Below are 20,339 nucleotides of genomic sequence, written 5' to 3' on the forward strand. Positions count from 1 at the left end.
AGGAACTCGCATTCTGTACTGGATAAGTAAGTAGTCCCAAAAATATAAATTTTTGCCAAAAGTTGTAGAATATTGGCATGAATACTTCATAAATTATCAACACGTTGAAGATGTATCATGGGGAGGGAGCCCCTCCAAGATTGGATCTCTTCTCTCTATTTATTGGTGTTGTTTTATGGTCGAACTCCATTTCTTTTATAGCGAGAGATCCGTAACTCTGGTCAGAGTGGAATTTGGAGGATATTTTTCTCTAGAAATTAGCTTTCTCGGGGTGAAAGAAGGGCTCCAACTGACTTAACGGCCAGCCACAAGGGCACATGGCGTGGTCAGGGATGGTTATGCCACCTGTCCTTGTGGGGCCAGGGCATCTCTTTGCTTCGATTCCTAATCACATATATTCCATAAAAAATATATTTAATCACCGGGGTGTTATGACCTTCCTAGATATTCATTTTCTACAAAACAAAAACATGCAACAATTCAGAACTAGCACTAGGCACTAGATTAATAGGTGCACCAAAACCATTAATATATGATGTAAATATAGCATGAATACTTCAAAATTTATAGATGCATTGGATACATATCACCCACCAACGCCAACACCAAGGTGTAGCTACGTCCGACATACAAGCAAAACACCCTGCTCTGGACTGTTGGCCACAACCCATGGACGGATGTCATCCACGTCAACTCCATGCATGTGTCACGCGCCAACCCCTAGCCTCCTCGACCCTTGCCTGGTCATTTACTAGGTGTTCCCCATGGCACGACAACATTTTGGTTCCCCTCCCAGCTACCACGACTACCCCATACCTCCATCGGCCACACTTTATCCATTGTCATGGGATCTAGCACTCCTCACCGCCCTCTAGACTGCCCCGAGAAACTACAATGGTGGAGGTGTTCATGGACACTAGGCCACCTGTCACATGGTGTACAATCTCGATAATCTCTCTTCCTCCCATCCCACTGCTAGCACCTTGCGAATCATCTTGGTGATGGCTCTTCTCTCCCCATTACCAACACAAGCTCTGCCTCCTTTCCATATTCCTCTCTGCCATTATCTCTCAATAATGTTGTTATCTCACCGCATCTAATTGAAAATATGGTCTCAACTCATTCTTTTACTTGTGATAATCTTGTAATCATGGAATTTGCAGATTTTTCTCTATTGAAGATACTCACACTTGGATGGTTCTCCACCGATGTGATATCCCCGATGACTTGTACCTCATCGAGACATCATCATTACTATTGCATGATGCTGCTAATGTGACACTACAATGAGAGACCATTCGGCCAAACTGTGTGTGATGCATGAATCACAAACGATGATGTAAAAAACCATCGAAAAAGATGCAAAACATTTGCGATTGCGGAGACATCAAAAAGATTTAAATTAGAGTTGCGTGTGCGATGCGTGGCATACGGTTCACTCCAATGAACTGTTTGCGATGAGGCAGAACAACAGAAATAGGCAGCCATATGAAGGTGTGTGCGATATACGACATACAGTTCACTCGGATGAACTGTTTGTGATTAGACAACACAACAGAAACGGTCATCCAGATCAAAGGTATGTGCGATATATGGTATACAGTTCACTCAAATAAGTTGTTTGCGTTGAGCCAAGAGAACAGAAACGGTTCAACTTAACAAGATGTGCGTGGTACCCAGCAAACAGGTATGTAATTAGAAATGTGTGCGAAGACCGATAATAACACACACGATTGTTGCTAATATGCCGTGTGTTTTGTGGGCAAACACGTCTAGGTATAAAATTGTCATAGATTGATGAATTCATCATCGACGATTTCCCTAGTATGTTTCGTGTGCGATGTGATTGCATACACAACAACATATATATACTAATAAGGAAATGATTGCACAACCAAATTAACGATCCAATTACATAGGTCGGTAGTACACACATGACATTTCCACACACCAAAATAAACTATTACATGCATAATTAACTAGGATAAACTATCATCTAATCATCATCTACTTCTTCTTGTGATGCTTGCCACCACTCCTCTACTAGGATAAACAGAGCAATATTCTTTCCTGTGAATACTGTGCTCTGTTTGGCACACAAGTATATGGATCATAGCCTTGGGCGAGCAATGTGCCCGCATGTGTCGTGCTAGCTCGATGTTACTTGGATGCTAAATTTCCATTAATTGATCGCATTTTATGAACACGCCACTGTTTCCCGCCATTTACTCAATGGTTTCCGCCGCCACCTAACGATATTTTGCATAAACCTAGGCGGCGGGCGACGCACCGAGGCAACATGCACAACCTGTAGCACATCCACCTTTTCCAAGCATGCCAACCCATCGAAGGTACGCCTCTGCCATCAACCTCCTCGACGAGGAAAACAAGAAGGCGCCACGACCCGGCGAGGCCAAGGCGCTCCCCGGGAATGCGATGGATCACGTCATCGCCAGGATTGAGCAGACCCTTTGCGTAAAGCGCTTCAGTGTCACAAATCAAGATAGACATGTCAGCACCGAGAGGCTGCAGCTCACCGCACAACATGATCGATGATGTGCCACAAAGCAAGCTAGGGGCGTCTGTGCCGATAAGTTGTGGCACGTTGCACATCGAGACTGTTGGAGCGCCACAGAGTGAGAGGTGCGACACGCCGCACAACAAGAGAGGGTCCACCTGTGGGTACCCCGACTTACGAGTCGAGATTGCCGAATGATCGTGCTCAGTGATCCCAGAGATCAATGCTCACCGAACACACAAAAACTGAATGATAAGAGTCTTACATCCATACATACCATTTGATACAATAAATGACCATTGTGGTTGAGTCTTACATATATAGGGCCTTAAAGGCCAACACACCAAACTGGACCAATAGCGGAAATATTGGTTGAAAGCGTGAACCCATGCCATCAGCCTAACCTACATGCATTCTGACTGGGAAGTGTCCTAGCTCGCAAGAACGTCATCGAGTTACTGTTCACCATATCATGTTCCTTTATACCTGGTCAATGAAATAACCAGTGGCAAGCCAATGCGTACTTTTGATTGTACTCGCAAACAGCCCATGACATGGACAATGAAAGTGAAGGATGACAATAACATGCATCTGGTGGATGTCTCTTGGTGGTAATTAAACATGATCACAGGTATGCATCAAGTTAAAGAATTACTTTTGAAGAACAGGGTACAGATATAAATATATCTGTCGAGGGCTGCACCATCCGGGTTCACACTATGTGCCAAGTCAGCAAACTTGGTCATATCATTACTTTCATAATAACTCCTTTTCAACAGAACTCACACACACTTGGGTTGTGCGGAAACAAGTGGACGTAGTTTAAGCAGGATTACCCAACTGTCCTTGACCGTGGACACGGCTATTCGAATGGTTTTACACTCTGCAGAGGTAGTACGCTGGACCCACGAGATCCGGGAAACTTCCGTGTCATCCACGACCCGCGGTATATAACATACCCGAGGTAAGTACCCGATCAATGCCTTTCCCCTGACGATACTAGACAAAGAGGTCCACTCGATTGGTACCCAACCCACATGTTGTACGTCTTACGAGCACAAACTCTGGACAGTATCAACCATGCGGGGACCAACGGTGTGCCTGGAACGCATAAAAATGGCATAGTCGTCCTACCTGGCACGACCCCATCACGAGAGTGACCACACATCACTCCCGCCACTAGTAATGTGGCTCTTTGCTAGCACCGACTAGAGTAATCAACATAGCCCCGTCCCATAAGGGGTAACATGGTCGTACTGGTAAGGTTGGGACAGTCGACACATCATAAATCTAATCCCATTTCCGAAACCTTACTCACTCAAAATACTCGGTGCACCACTTCACCAAAAGTGGCCACCTAACTCATCATCACCCTCGGGCATTAGTGGCACCCAATGGGGTTTTCATAAATCTTTGATTTATACCAACCACATGCTCATGCTATTTACTCTAGCATTACTTGTCAACATGATAATAGTGTGATCCTCAAAAGGGGTAGGATCAAGCTCAATGCATGTGCTCCGGAGGAGCCATCGGTAACATCATATCAAATGAATTACCGGCACTTATGATCATATGAAACAGAAATACTTGCTATCTTAACATGCCATATAACATATGCGTAGTCATGGTCAAAGGTCTGCTTGCCTTTGCTCACATAAGTCCTCGGGTCTTCGAGGTCTTCCGCTCCAACTCCGAGTACTCCGTCTACCCGCCAACTGAAGCTTGCCATAGGAGGTTTGGATCATCAGGGATTTCTGAATGGAGGAAAGGAGGAGTAGGGGATTCTCTATGAAGCTCACAGAAACTATTATAATAAAAATGAGTGAAGGCGCTCATTTAACAAAGAACAACTTTAGAATAATTTAGGAAGTCGTTTCAGTGGATTTGGAGTTGAAATGAATATTCTAGGAATTTCCTAGTATGGAATAAATAGCAATAGGAAGATATTTATTTAATGCAAAAAAATAAGGCTTGATAAAAATGTTGACCAAGGTTCTAAAAATAGGGCATGATATTAGAAGGCTCTAGGAATTGGAATCACTCCATTTGGAGTTGATTTGAATCCTCCAAGATTTTTGAAAGGGGAGCTAGAAGCATCCCAGATCTGTATTTAGATATAAATATAGTATGAAAGTTGTTTGAAAAAATGTGCAAAGCACATATTTGGATGGGTCTTGATTTTAGGAACCTGCAGGAGTTTGAATCAATTAATTTGGAGTGAAAATGATATTTATGGGGACTTATGAATCTCGTGATAAAAGAATAATGGAAAAAAGGTTTCTTACTAAGGCTATACTGCGCGCGCAGCGCTAGATAGGCAAATGGGCCGGCCCAACGGCTCCACCCGCGAGCACTGACTACGTCGAAGGCGTATTGCCGGGCCTGCGCCTCCGCGCGAGGAAGATGCCCGCCAGCCGGGGCGCGGCCACTTAATCCAGCGGGGTCGGCTGGAGTGGCTGACGAGGGGGCCCCGCCCGCAGGGTCATCCCCCTCCTCACGCCGGCATGGAGGAACCGCGGGGAGGAAGGTAGCTGCACGGCCACCACGCCTCCAGCCGCCCCCTGCCCAGGCGAGAGTGCCGGCGGGCTCAGGAGACCGCGCCGCCCCCATTCCCAAACAAAGCGCCCGCGGAGGGGCTGCAAGCGGGGCGGGCGACAACGACTTCGGGAAGACCGTCGATCTCCCTGGTTTCGGCACTAGCAGTGAAGGGAGGGAGAAGGGTGTTCTCGGGAGGAGCAGCGCCAGCTAGGAGGAAGCCTAGGGGAAGTTAGAGGCGAGGGGAATGGCCCCTAGTTGGCCAGCCTCGAGAGGAGGCCGAAGCTCTACCCGGCTGCCATGGGGGAGAGGGGAGAGCTTGGGAGGAGAGGGGGCTCAGGGAGAAGCCCCGGAGGAGCCCAAGGAAGAGGGGAAGAGATACCAGAGTAGCAGAGGCTCGGGGAGAGAGGGAATAAGAGGGGGAAGAGGAAGAGAGAGCTCGGGAGCCCTCTAGAGCTCTCTGTGCATGGATGCCACACACCCTACACGAAGCTTGGAGGCTAGCTGATGGATGTAGATACTTGGCACGGTCAAAATAAGATGCTGAGACATGCTTAGACAAGTTGGTTCGGCAAGAAATGTTCTGGAGGAAAGCAAGAAGGTGCAGAGCACCCATATTGTTGTCCAGGGTGGTGGTCACCACGGGCACCAGTGCCAACAGGGCCCTAATGACCAGTCAAAGTTGTCTGGGAGGTGGGGCATGCTATCTGGAAGAGGAGTGAGGATTTTGGTCTCTAGTGGAGTTGATTTAAATGGCTGTTGACTGAGGTTAAGTTTGCAGCAGCAAACTTAGGGCTAATGGTGAGGGCACTCACATGAGAGATAATGGGGAAAATACACGTCTAGCAGCCTTAGGCATGGAAGGACTACATTCCTGCAAAGTTTCAGCTCAAGCAAGGAAGTGTAGCTAGTACTTGCTGTACAAAGCTACATTTCAGCCACAATTCAACTTGAGGATGTGCTGCTCATTTTCTCCACATGAGCATGCCATCTCTTGGCTTTAAACAATGCTTTGGGTTCTAGGGACCCTCTGGGAAGAGGTGGGGCCTTTGGCTTAGGCAGAAGTGAGGCAAAAGGGTAAAGGTGGTGATTCCAAGGGTAAAATGAGGAATAGTTACATGGAGCTACCAGTGGCCATGGAAATGTTACTGGAGGTAACATGTAACTATATGAAGCTGTGGTAGAAAGTTGAGCTCAAGGGTTAAAGTGGAAGGGGCCAAAGTAGCCAATAAAGTGAATGCACACAAGGTGTTTGATGAGTGGCAGAGCAACCAAATGGACTTCAATGGATATGAAACTTAACAGGATCAAATAATAGATGAAAATAAGCTTGGACACCAAAATTGGGATTTGGTGGAGAAGGTTTCCAATGTAGACTTGGAAAACCCTTGAAATGGGCAGAAATAGCTTTCTGCTTACAGTCTTATTCCAATCAATTCCCACAAATCCAATATTTGGTGTGGTGGCGTTATTTGAGCATTAAGGCATGCACAAAAAGTTTGGGGTCAATTGGAGAAACTTTATAATGTAAAGTTCCCAAAGTCAGAAATCAACAGAGAGGGTTTTGAGGGGCTTGGGACAAGTTCTTCTATTCTCCTTGATGCACCACTTGGTGTGGATGCATTATTGGAGTGTTAGAACATGTCCACCAAATTTGAGCACAATTGGAGACACTTCACAATGAAGAGTTGCTCAAATTTGAATCTGGACAGATAGGGTTTTAGAATAATTAGGGGAGTCAAATTAACTTGGATTGACATGAAACTTGGCAAGATCATCAAACATATCATAGGTGACATGCTGAAATTTTACTAGAATTTATTGAGAATACTTCTTATAGAAATATTCCAAAAGTTTGAAATAGGCAGGGAGGGTTTTGGAGGGGTTTGCCCAATATTTTGAACATGACCATGTGTTCGAACTCATATATATGGAATAAATATACCCACTGAGTTTCCCTAAATTTTCTCAAATATTGAGAAAGCAATAAAAATAACTTTCCTTCATAAGAGACCATTTCTGGCTTCACAGAAAGGCATTTAAATAAAATAATAAAATAACTTTTAAAATAATAATATTGTGATTTTTGGAAGACATTTTGATAATAGGTTTTAAATAAAATAATTGGTGCAAAAGGAATTCCCTAATTTGAGGACTTGTAGTACAAACCTTACCTTAGGGGTTTTGATGGCTTAAATCAAAGAAATGCATTTTGGTGAAAATAATATTTGGTAGAAATAGTTTATGGTTCTAAACACATGGCATCATCATTAGGCAGGAGAACATGGGCTAAGGAGGTGGGTCTAGAGAGTAATAGAAATTGCTGAGAAGCAAACACAAGCATTCAAGCAAGTAAGCAAACAATAGTCACTTCTAGCATCACAAGCATTAACAAAAAAATTAATTTGTCCTATTTTTTGAAATAAGTTAATTAGTCAGGAAAGCTAAACACACGGTGTTACACCACCAATGCTTGCCTGCTACCGACAGGGCATCACAAGTGGGTACACGTCCCATCAGTACCCCCATTCCTCGCCAGGAGTGGGCAGAGGCCTTCTGCATCGTACTTGAACCACAGGCCGACTGCATCATACTTGCACCGGATGCCCACTGATGACCCACAAGTATAGGGGATCAATCGTAGTCCTTTCGATAAGTAAGAGTGTCAAACCCAACAAGGAGTAGAAGGCTCTCATAAACGGTTTTCAGCAAGGTAATAACTGCAAGCACTGAAAGTAGCGGTAACAAGTGATGGTGTAGTGAGGTGAAACGTAGCAGGTGAAAAGTAACAAGTAACAAGAGTAGCAACGGTGCAGCAAAGTGGCCCAATCCCTTTTGTAGCAAGGGAAAGTCTGAACAAAGTCTTATAGGACGAAAAACGCTCCCGAGGACACACGGGAATTTCTATCATGCTAGTTTCATCATGTTCATATGATTCACGTTCGTTACTTTGATAGTTTGATATGTGGATGGACCGGCGCTTGGGTACTGCCCTTAGTTGGACAAGCACCCCACTTATGATTAACCCCTCTCGCAAGCATCCAAAACTATGAAAGAAGAATTAAGACAATGTCTAACCATAGCATTAAACTAGTGGATCCAAATCAGCCCCTTACGAAGGAACACATAGATTGGGGTTTAAGCTTCTGTCACTCTAGCAACCCATCATCTACTTACTACTCCCCAATGCCTTCCTCTAGGCCCAAATACGGTGAACTTTTATGTAGTCGACATTCACATAACACCACTAGAGGAAAAGACAACATACAACATATCAAAATACCAAACGAACACCAAATTCACATGACTACTACTAGCATGACTTATTCCATGTCCTCAGGAACAAAAGCAACTACTCGCAAAGCATAATCATAATCATGATCAGAGGTGTAATGAGTAGCATCAAGGATCTGAACATAAACTCTTCCACCAAGTAATCCAACTAGCATCAACTACAAAGAGTAATCAACACTACTAGCAACCTTACAAGTACCAATCGGAGTCACGAGACGGAGATTGGTTACAATAGATGAACTAGGGTTTGGAGAGGAGATGGTGCTGATGAAGATGTGGATGGAGATGACTCCCCTCCGACGAGAGGAGTGTTGGTGATGACGATGGCGACGATTTCCCCCTCCAGGAGGGAAGTTTCCCCGGCAGGATCGTCCTGCCGGAGCTCTAGATTCGCTCTGCTCAAGTTCCGCCTCGTGGCGGCGGAGAATTCACGAAAAAGCTCCGCCCTAATTTTTTACCGGACGAAACCCTTCATATAGCAGAAGAGGGGGGCCAGTGGGCCACCAGGGTGCCCACAAGCCCTGTTGCCGTGGCCACGGGGGTAGGCCGCGACCACCAGGCTTGTGGGCCGCTGGCAGCTCCCCTCTGGCACTTCTTTCGCCCAGTATTTTTTATATATTCCCAAAAAATTCCACGTTGATTTTCAGGGAATTTGGAGTTGCGCAGAATAGAGAAATCAGACTTGCTCCTTTTCCAGTCCAGAATTCCAGCTGCCGGTATTCTCCCTCTTCAAATAAACCTTGCAAAATAAGAGAGAAAAGGCATAAGTATGATACCACAAAGTATAATAACAGTCCATAAAGTGATAAATATCAACATGAAAGCATGATGCAAAATGGACGTATCAACTCCCCCAAGCTTAGACCTCGCTTGTCCTCAAGCGAAAACCAAGATCCATAAACATGTCCACAAGTTTAGGGATGAAGGTGTCGATAAAACATAATACAGACATGAGGGCATCATAATCACACATAGAACATCAATACATCATAAAGATTCTTATGGGAAAGCAACAATTCCTTCACAAAGCAAAGCATGAAACAAAAACCTTACCGAGAAGTAGCCAACAACAGTCCATAGTCATTGAAGCAATGGCAATTTATCATATCATCAGAAAGAGTCAAATAAGAGCTTGTAAAGCAAATCCACATACTCAATCATCTCTTTTGTTTTCCACAATTGTTACAACTTACGTGGTACTCATGGTATCAAAGTTTTAGTTGGACCCAGAGAAAGATAGGGGCTTATAATTTTGCCTCCCAACCATTTACCTCAAGGGTAAAGTCAACAATAATAAAGCATAAGTACTCATCTCCAAGTTGATATATGAATATAGATCTTTCCCTAGCATGACGTTCACCAAGATAAAGGCGAAAAAAAGGAATTGGTGAAGATCACCAAGACTTTCACAAGGACAAAAGTAAAGGTACAAGATAGGCCCTTCGCAGAGGGAAGGAGAGGTTGTCATGCGCTTTTGAGGTTTGGATGCGTGTCCTCTTAGTGCGGAGGAACGTCACTTTATATTGCCTCCTGTGATAAAGAACTTTATTATGCAGTCTGTCGCTTTTATGTCTTCCTCATCACAGGTTCGTGTAAAGCTTATTTTGCACACACTAATAGATCATACATATTAGGGAGCAATTTTTATTGATTGCACCGATGACAACTTACTTGAGGGATCTTATTCAATCCATAGGTAGGTATAGTGGACACTCATGGCAAAAACTGGGTCGAAGGTTTATGGATGCACAAGTAGTATCTCTACTTGGTGCAGGAGTTTTGGCTAATATGAGGTGGAAGCAATCGTCACATGCTAAGGGATCTCTAATCATATAACATTGTTTGGAATCAAGCAAACACAATTCATTATGTTGTCTTCCTTGTCCAACTTCTACTTCTAAGCATGTAATAGTTTGGTGAGTGCTCACAATTGTAAAAAGTGTCTAAGATGATATATTTATATGTGAACTTATCTTTCCTTATTACTTCTTATTAATTGCAACAATGACTGGGGTCTATGTTGGTCTAATGTCAACAAGTTTCAATCATCATACTTGTTATATGTGAAGCTATCACTTTCCATAAGATCATCTCATGATCTTTCATGCTATCGTTCTTTTCATACTTTTGATCACGGCACAAAACAAATCCCTTGACTAAGATACTCTTTATTATATAGCTCGCAAGCTCGAATATATCGGGGGAGACATAAGGCAAAAGACTCAAACTAAACACTAAAGACTTACTCAACTAAGAGAAGAAAGTAAAAACTGAAAAAGAAAGAACTAAAACAAAGGTAAAAGCAAAAGATATAAAGGTGATACGATACCAGGGCAACTCCCCCAAGCTTGGCACAAGCCAAGGGGATTGCCCATACCAATGCTTAGTTGTCTTCCTTTGGTGGTGATGATGGTGGAGTCTTTACCTTTGATTCCAATAGAGCTATCAATCTTTGATTTATACCTTGGAGATCTGCGACATGGTTCTCCAGCAAAACAACTTCACGAGAAAGGGAAATATTGCGAGCACGAGTTGTTTCACAAAACCTCAAGAGTTCAATCAAGGATGGAGACAACACGTGGAGGAAGGGTAGGTTGAACTTCCTCCCTAGCTTGGGTTTTCTCCTTAGCTTTGTCCCTGGCTTCCGTGACTTCTACTCTTTTCAGATCAACATCTACTTCTTCATGAACTTGAGGGAGATTATTCTCCCCAACAGATTCCTGAGACATCTTTGCTCTAAATCTATGGCAGACAACACGCTCGAAACGAAAACAGAGGAAAACTACGTGATACGAAGATCAAAACCCTCGGGTGTATATATAATGATTTTTTCTGGACCAGAAGGAGTGCTCCGCAAGAAAACAGAATCTGGGAGGCACACGAGGTGCCCACAGGCCCTGTTGCCGCGGCTAGGGGGGAGGTCGCGGCGACCAAGCTTGTGGCCGCCTCGTGTGCTCTCCGGACTGCTTTTTATTTTTCTATTTTTCCTTAATTCCAAAACGGAGGAAATTTCCTACAAGAAAAGTTTTGGAGTCCAATTACTTACCGAAACACATACCTCTTCGATTTCAGGGTCTAAAACAGGATGATAAACATCCCTTATGTACTCCTCTGGAGTTATGATATTGATGATATTGGTCTCAACATTTATGGGAGTACCAGAGATATAATGCTTGATTCTTTGCCCATTTACCACTCTAGGAAAATTACCTTCCGTGTTATTGATTTTGATGGCACTGGAACGATATACTTCCTCGACAACATAGGGACCTTCCCATTTAGAGAGAAGCTTGCCTGCGAAGAATCTTAAGCGAGAATTTTATAGCAGGACATAATCACCTACATTGAACTCTCGTTTTTGTATTCTTTTATCGTGCCATCTCTTAACCTTTTCCTTGAACAACTTGGCATTCTCACATGCCTGGGCCCTCCATTCATCTAATGAGCTCATATGAAACAACCGCTTCTCACCGGCAAGTTTGAAATCGAAGTTGAGCTCTTTGATTGCCCTATAAGCTTTGTGTTCTAGCTCAAGAGGTAAATGACACGCCTTACCGTAAACCATTTTAAACGTCGACATGCCCATGGGATTCTTATAAGCAGTCCTATAAGCCCATAGTGCATCGTCAAGTTTTCTAGACCAATTCTTTCGAGATCTATCGACAGTCTTTTGTAAGATCAATTTGATCTCCCTATTACTCAACTCCACTTGACCACTAGACTGAGGATGATAAGGATATGCAACTCTATGGTTGACATCATACTTAGCAAGCATCTTGCGGAAAACACCATGATTGAAGTGTGAACCGCCATCAGTCATCAAATATCTAGGGACTCCAAATCTTGGGAAAATGACTTCTTTAAGCATCTTAATAGAGGTGTGGTGACCAACATTTCTAGTGGGGATAGCTTCTACCCACTTAGTGACGTAATCAACAGCAACTAAGATGTGAGTATACCCATTGGAACTCGGGAAGGGTCCCATATAATCAAAGCCCTAGACGTCAAATGGTTCAATGACAAGTGAATAGTCCATAGGCATTTCCTGACGTTTACTGACGTTCCCTATTCTTTGACATTCGTCACAAGACAAGACAAACTTACGGGCATCCTTGAAGAGAGTTGGCCAATAGAAACCTGATTGCAATACCTTATGAGCAGTTCTATCTCCAGCATGGAGTCCTTCGTATGGTTCGCAATGACACTTCTGCAGGATCTGTCCCTGTTCATGTTCAGGCACACAACGTCTAATAAAACCATCTACACCTTCCTTATAAAGGTGAGGATCATCCCAAAATTAGTGTCTCAAATCAAAGAAGAATATCTTCATTTGCTGGTAGGTGAAACTGGGTGGTATGTATTTGGCTACGATATAGTTTGCGTAATCAGCATACCACGGTGCACTATGTGAAGTACGAATGACATTTATTTGCTCATCGGGAAAGCTGTCATCAATAGGTCGTGGGTCATCAAGGACATTCTCTAGCCTCGACAAGTTATCTGCTACAGGGTTATCAGCACCCTTTCGGTCAACAACGTGCAAATCAAATTCCTGTAGCAGGAGAACCCATCTGATTAGCCTAGGCTTAGCGTCCTTCTTCTCCATAAGGTACTTAATAGCAGCATGATCAGAGTGAATAATGATCACTTTGCAGTCAACTATATAAGATCTGAACTTTTCACACGCAAACACTACTGCTAAAAATTCCTTCTCCGTAGTAGCATAGTTTCTTTGGGCACTGTCTAGAGTTTTACTAGCGTAGTGAATGACATTCAACTTCTTGTCAACTCTTTGTCCTAGAACATCACCTACAGCATAATCACTAGCGTCGCACATGATTTAGAAGGGCAAATTCCAATCAGGTGTTGAACAATAGGTGCAGTTATCAAGGCCTTCTTAATTATTTCGAAAGCTTCCTCACAATCCTCATCAAAAACAAAAGGAACATCCTTCTGCAAGAGGTTGGTAAGAGGCCTAGAAATCTTAGAGAAGTCTTTAATGAACCTTCTATAGAAACCAGCATGACCTAGAAAACTTCGTATACCTCTGATATCTGTGGGGCAAGGCATTTTCTCAATTGGATCAACCTTAGCCTTATCAACTTCAATGCCTTTCTCAGAGATTTTGTGTCCTAAGACGATGCCTTCATTAACCATGAAGTGGCACTTCTCCCAGTTCAAGACAAGGTTGGTATCTTTGCATCTCTGTAAGACTCGATCAAGGTTGCTGAGGAAATTGTCAAAGAAAGAACCGTAAACAGAGAAATCATCCATGAAAACCTCAACAATCTTTTCACAAAAGTCAGAGAATATAGCCATCATGCACCTTTGAAAGGTGGCAGGTGCATTGCACAAGCCAAAAGGCATACGTCTATAAGCAAAGGTACCGAAGGGGCAGGTGAAAGTGGTTTTCTCCTGATCAGATTGTGCAACATGTATTTGCGAGAAACCTGAATAACTGTCTAGAAAGCAGAAGTGTGTGTGTTTAGATAGCCTTTCTAGCATTTGGTCGATAAACGACAAAGGATAATGGTCTTTCCTGGTTGCCTTGTTCAGTTTCCGGAAGTCTATCACCATCCAATAGCCAGTAATAATCCTCTATGGGATTAGTTCATTCTTATCATTAGGAACGACGGTGATACCTCCCTTCTTAGGTACGCAATGTACTGGACTTACCCAATCACTATGAGCAACAGGATAAATGATTCCTGCTTCCAGAAGCTTTAATATTTCTTTTCTCACGACCTCTTTCATCCTAGGATTTAACCTCCGTTGATGATCATTAACTGGCTTAGAATCAGGATCGATTTTAATCTTGTGCTGACATAGAGTGGGACTAATACCCTTAAGATCATCAAGAGTATATCCAATAGCAGCACGGTGCTTCCTCAAAGTTTTTAATAACTTCTTCTCTTCGTGATTCGAGAGGTGAGCACTAATAATAACACGATATATCTCCTTCTCATCAAGATAGGCATACTTAAGTGTATCTGGTAACTGTTTTAGGTCGAACACAGGATCACCCTTTGGTGGGGGAGGATCCCCAACAGTTCAACAAGCAGATTATTCTTAAGAATAGGGTATTGTTCTAAAACAATTTTATCTAGCTCATCTCTTTCATCCATATGCATATCATTTTCATGCTCAAGCAGATATTGCTCTAAAGGATCCGTAGGAGGCATGGCAATAGAGGCAAGAGCAATGATTTCATCCCTACCAGACGACTCTTTTTCATGGGGTTGTCTTCCAAGCTTGGAGAAGTTAAATTCATGAGACACACCCTCGAAACTAACAGTGACAGTTTGTTTAACGCAATCAATGTGAGCATTGACAGTGTTGAGAACGGGTCTACCAAGTATGATGGGACAAAAGCTATCTTGTGCAGTAGCAAGGACGAGGAAATCAGTAGGATACGTCGTCTTACCACACAGGACTTCTACGTCTCCCATAATTCCCACAGGGCAGATAGTGTCTCTATTAGCTAGCATAATAGTGACATCAATGGGTTCTAACTCAGCAGGTGCAATCTCATCTTTGATTTCATCATAAAGGGACCGGGGTATTGCACTAACACTAGCACCCATATCACATAAACCATGATAACAGTGTTCTCCTATCTTGACAGAAACAACGAGCAGGCCAACTACAGGTCCGTATTTGTCTTTCGCGTGAGGTTTAGTAATTCTAGCGGAGTCCTCACAGAATTTGATAACATGCCCGTCTATGTCTTAGGTTAAGAGATCTTTGATAATAGCAACACTAGGTTCAACTCTAATTTCCTCACGGGGTGCAAGTGGTCTAATGTAACCCCTACGTATCATAGTTGGAGCTTTAGAATAATCCTTTTTCCTAGCAGGGTAAGGTGGTTTCTCATCGTAGGCGCAAGGAATAATAGGATCACTAAAGGCAATGACTTTCTCTTCAACTAGATTGGGTTTAACTATGTTGACTTCTACAGGAGGATGATACTTAAACCCCTTCTCTTTGGGAAGATCAATATGAGCAGGAAAAGATTCACATAGAGAAGTTACTATCTCAGAGTCAAGTCCATACTTAGTGCTAAAATCTCTAGAAGTGTTTAATTCAACAAAAGATTTAAGGCAATCAAACTGGAAATTCATACCTGACTCCTTACCTCCTTCAAGCTCCCAATCTTCAGAGTTATGTTTGATTCTTTCCAATAAATTCCACTTGTGGTCAATATCCTTCTTCATAAAAGAACCGGTACAAGAAGTGTCAAGCATGGTACGATCTTCATGTGAAAGCCGAGCATAAAAGTTTTGAGTGATAATTTCTCTCGAGAGCTCATGATTGGGGCATGAATATAGCATTGATTTAAGCCTCCCCCAAGCTTGAGCTATGCTTTCCCTGTCACGAGGCCAAAACTTATAAATATAATTCCGATCACGATGTACTAAATGCATAGGATAAAACTTTTGATGAAATTCCAATTTCAACCGATTGTAGTCCCATGATCCAGTATCATCACATAGCCTATACCATGTCAATGCCTTATCCTTCAAAGGTAAAGGAAAGACTTTCTTATTTACCTCATCCTCGGGCAAACCTGCAAGCTTAAATAAACCACAAACTTCATCTACATAGATTAGATGCAAGTCTGGATGTGATGATCCATCTCTTGTAAAAGGATTAGCCAGCAGTTTCTCAAGCATACCCGAAGGAATTTCATAAAAGATATTTTCAGTAGGTACCTCAGGTTGAGGAGCAACTCCTCGTGCTTCCGTTCGTGGTGAAGATACCCCAAACAAATTCCTCAAAGGAACAGTTTCCATAGTGACAAGTGACAATAAATTTCAGCACAGTATATAAATGTTTCCTTACCAAATTCCACTTACCAAAGGCGCTTCACTCCCCGGCAACGGTGCCAGAAAAGAGTCTTGGTGACCCACAATTATAGGGGATTAATCGTAGTACTTTCGGTAAGTAAGAGTGTCGAACCCAACGAGGAGCAGAAGGATCTGATAAATGGTTTTCAGCAAGGTAATAACTGCAAGCACTGAAAGTAGCGGTAACAAGTGATGGTGTAGTGAGGTGAAACGTAGCAGGTGAAAAGTAACGAGTAACAAGTGTAGCAACGGTGCAGCAAAGTGGCCCAATCCCTTTTGTAGCAAGGGACAAGCCTGAACAAAGTCTTATAGGAGGAAAAACGCTCCCGAGGACACACGAGAATTTCTGTCATGCTAGTTTCATCATGTTCATATGATTCGCGTTCATTACTTTGATAGTTTGAAATGTGGGTGGACCGAAGCTTGGGTACTGCCCTTACTTGGACAAGCATCCCACTTATGATTAACCCCTCTCGCAAGCATCCGCAACTACGACAGAAGAATTAAGACAACGTCTAACCATGACATTAAACTAGTGGATCGAAATCAGCCCCTTACGAAGCAACACATAGACTGGGGTTTAAGCTTCTGTCACTCTAGCAACCCATCATCTACTTACTAATCCCCAATGCCTTCCTCTAGGCCCAAATATGGTGAAGTGTTATGTAGTCGACGTTCACATAACACATCTAGAGGAAAAGACAACATACATCATATCAAAATACGGAACGAACACCAAATTCACATGACTACTATTAGCATGACTTATCCCATGTCCTCAGGAACAAAAGTAACTACTCACAAAGCATAATCATAATCATGATCAGAGGTGTAATGAGTAGCATCAAGGATCTGAACATAAACTCTTCCACCAAGTAATCCAACTAGCATCAACTACAAAGAGTAATCAACACTACTAGCAACCTTACAAGTACCAATCGGAGTCGTGAGACGGAGATTGGTTACAAGAGATGAACTAGGGTTTGGAGAGGAGATGGTGCTGATGAAGATGTTGATGGAGATGACTCCCCTCCGACGAGAGGAGTGTTGGGATGACGATGGCGACGATTTCCCCTCTGGGAGGGAAGTTTCCCCGGCAGGATCGTCCTGCCGGAGCTCTAGATTCGTTCTGCTCAAGTTCCGCATCGTGGCGGCAGAGAATCCACGAAAAAGCTCCGCCCTGATTTTTTTCGGACGAAACCCTTCATATAGAAGAAGTGGGGTGCCAGTGGGCCACCAGGGTGCCCACAAGCCCTGTTGCCGCGGCTAGGGGAGTAGGCCACGGCCACTAGTCTTGTGGGCCCTTGGTAGCTCCCCTCTGGCACTTCTTTCACCCAGTATTTTTTGCATATTCCCAAAAAATTCCACGTTGATTTTTAGGGCATTTGGAGTTGCGCAGAATAGAGGACTCAAACTTGCTCCTTTTCTAGTCCAGAATTCCAGTTGCCGGTATTCTCCCTCTTCAAATAAACCTTGGAAAATAAGAGAGAAAAGGCATAAGTACGATACCACAAAGTATAATAACAGTCCATAAAGCGATAAATATCAACATGAAAGCATGATGCAAAATGGACGTATCACCCACTACTTCATACTTGCATCAGATGGGTGCTGCGCCATTCACATGGGTCGTGCCATTCGCCTTTTTTGTGGCCCGCTCGATGCCAACGTGCTAGTAGCTAAGCTCGACCGCATCCTTGGCCCAGATGTCCACCTGGGCACAGTAGAGGAACATGGATGTCGCATGCTCGAGCTAGTGATCTCCGATAAAATAGCGAACTTGGAGCTCTAGATCACACTCCATATGTACCGCGAGCGTGTCGACCGCTTGGACGAACGCCTGTATGAGTTTAGGCAGAGCCAGGAGCTACCGTAGGGAAGGGACTCTTGTCATGGACGCATTTTATTTTGTTGAGTCATTTCGACGTGGATCGCTATGTATTCACAACAATCATAATATTGCTTTGTTTATTTCTCTTCTTTCAGTGTGTGTACTCTGTTTTGCATTCTTATATGTTCTATCTCAATGTGTGTATATATGCTTTCCATTCATTATATGTGGGTGATAATAGCTAGATCCAAATTGGTATACAAAAACAGATAGAAAAATGGAATTCATAATATATATTAATTGTTCATTAGTTCATCACAGAACATATATAATATCGTCACTTATACGTGATGATACTTAACTACTATGCACAATGGATAAAATTGAAAGTGAACAATACTATAACTAATAATCCCTCATGGGGGAAGTATTTCGGTAGCCCCTCGCCAGCAGCTTCATGGTGCGCAGCATCTGCCCAGCATGGAGGCACTACTTCGTCTCCTCCGCCTCGCAGCGCTTGACGTACCGATCTACCTCTTGCTGGCGGACAAGCGCGAACGATCTTGCCATTTTGTTAGGCACCCACACGAGCTCCTCGTCGGTGGCATGCTAGAGCTAATCGACCCACCTCAATGCAGCGATGAAGCGCCTAGTGCCTTTCACCTTTGTCGCGAAATACCCGTCTTCGTACACCTCCTCCGCATGTCAACGCACCCCGCCCCAAAGATCCACCGCCTCCTTTTTCTAGACGGCCTCACGGGCTTCAAAGGCCGCCTGGTACCTGGCTTTCTCCTCCGCCATATCCTTATTGAATTCCACTTGCCTGGATTTCTCGACCGGCGGCAACGACTTCCACACACAAATATGGTATTGGCCCCAAAACCACTCCAAAGTTAGGGGGTCTGACGCAACCTCATCCGATGGCCCGTAGGGGTCCTCCTCGTTGCTGCTCTTCGACTGAACGTCCTCGGGGGCGGCGCCTCCTTGTTGGCGCATGGGATTATCGGCCGCGCCATGACATACATTTAAGAGAGAGAGAGAGAGAGAGAGAGAGCGGGCGAGCGAGGGGAGGATGTAGATGAGAATGCAGACGGAACAACGTGAGCAAGGTAGTCTTTATTGGTGTCTGGAATCTAGATATACGGGAACAGTACACACTCCAGTCGCCGGAATTTACGAGTACTATAGTCTGAATTGCACATGATTCCCTTAAATGACCCAATATGTTTGAAAATTCCTTAAATGACCCAAGCCGTGACATGAATATTTTTGAGAATTCCTTCCAATTTACTGCACATGGAATTAACTCGCACACAACAAGTAGACATATATCACTTTTCAAATTGTTATGGTTAGTTGTTGCATGTACATGTAGTTCAAATTTGAATTAGGGTTATTAAATGGCTAGAAAATCACTTAAATATCTTAAAAAGGTCAAATGACCCCTGAAATTTTCCAAATTTTGACATGACAGTTGTATTAGTGTATGTTAACTCTAGAAAAAGTTTGAAGGCCATAAGAGGAAGCTATCTTTAGTTCGTCACCAAACATGCAATGTTCCCTCTTGGAACCACGAGCCTTCTAGTGACTTGCTCCGGTTTGTCACGAGTGTGTGTCCAAAATTTTGTCAAACATACCAATTTTTTACCACAACATCTTGGTGGCATGCCATTACATCAAACAAGGTTTCATGTATCTTTAATCATTTTCAAATTTTCTAGAATTTAAATTCCATGGCACTCGATGCCTTGTCTCCAAGCCGTGACACCAATATGTTTGAAAATTCTTCCATTTTACGACACATGAAATTAACTCGCACAGAAGTACACAAATATGATTTTTCAAACTGATATGGTTAGCTGTTGCATGTACATGTAGTTAAATTTTGAATTAAGGTCATTAAATGGCTACAAAATCACTTAAATGTCTTCAAAAGGTCAAATGACCCATGAGTTTTTCCAATTTTTGATATGACAGTTGTCGACGTTCCGGGAATGGGGGTACCCAGACCTGCGTGCCTGCGGGCCAGGGATGGCCGACTCGTCAAGCAAGCACAATCGGGTGCGACACCACTCAAGGCAAGTTCCTCGCGAGGGGCCAAGCCTCGCAAGGAGGAACAACATCAAGACCCGCAGTGGGCCTCCTCAGGACCCCTCTGAGCGGCGGATATTCCGAGGCGAGGCCCGGCCACAAGAGTCGAGGATGACGCGGGGGAAGGACATGCGAGCAGCAGACAGCAGGACAGTGCAGTTCCCCCTTTAGTGCAAAGGGGGCGAGGACGCAAGCAGGTCTCCAAGGTATCTCCCAAAGG

The sequence above is a fragment of the Hordeum vulgare genome, chromosome 6H (genome assembly GCF_904849725.1).
Source record: "Hordeum vulgare subsp. vulgare chromosome 6H, MorexV3_pseudomolecules_assembly, whole genome shotgun sequence".
Classification (NCBI taxonomy): domain Eukaryota; kingdom Viridiplantae; phylum Streptophyta; class Magnoliopsida; order Poales; family Poaceae; genus Hordeum; species Hordeum vulgare.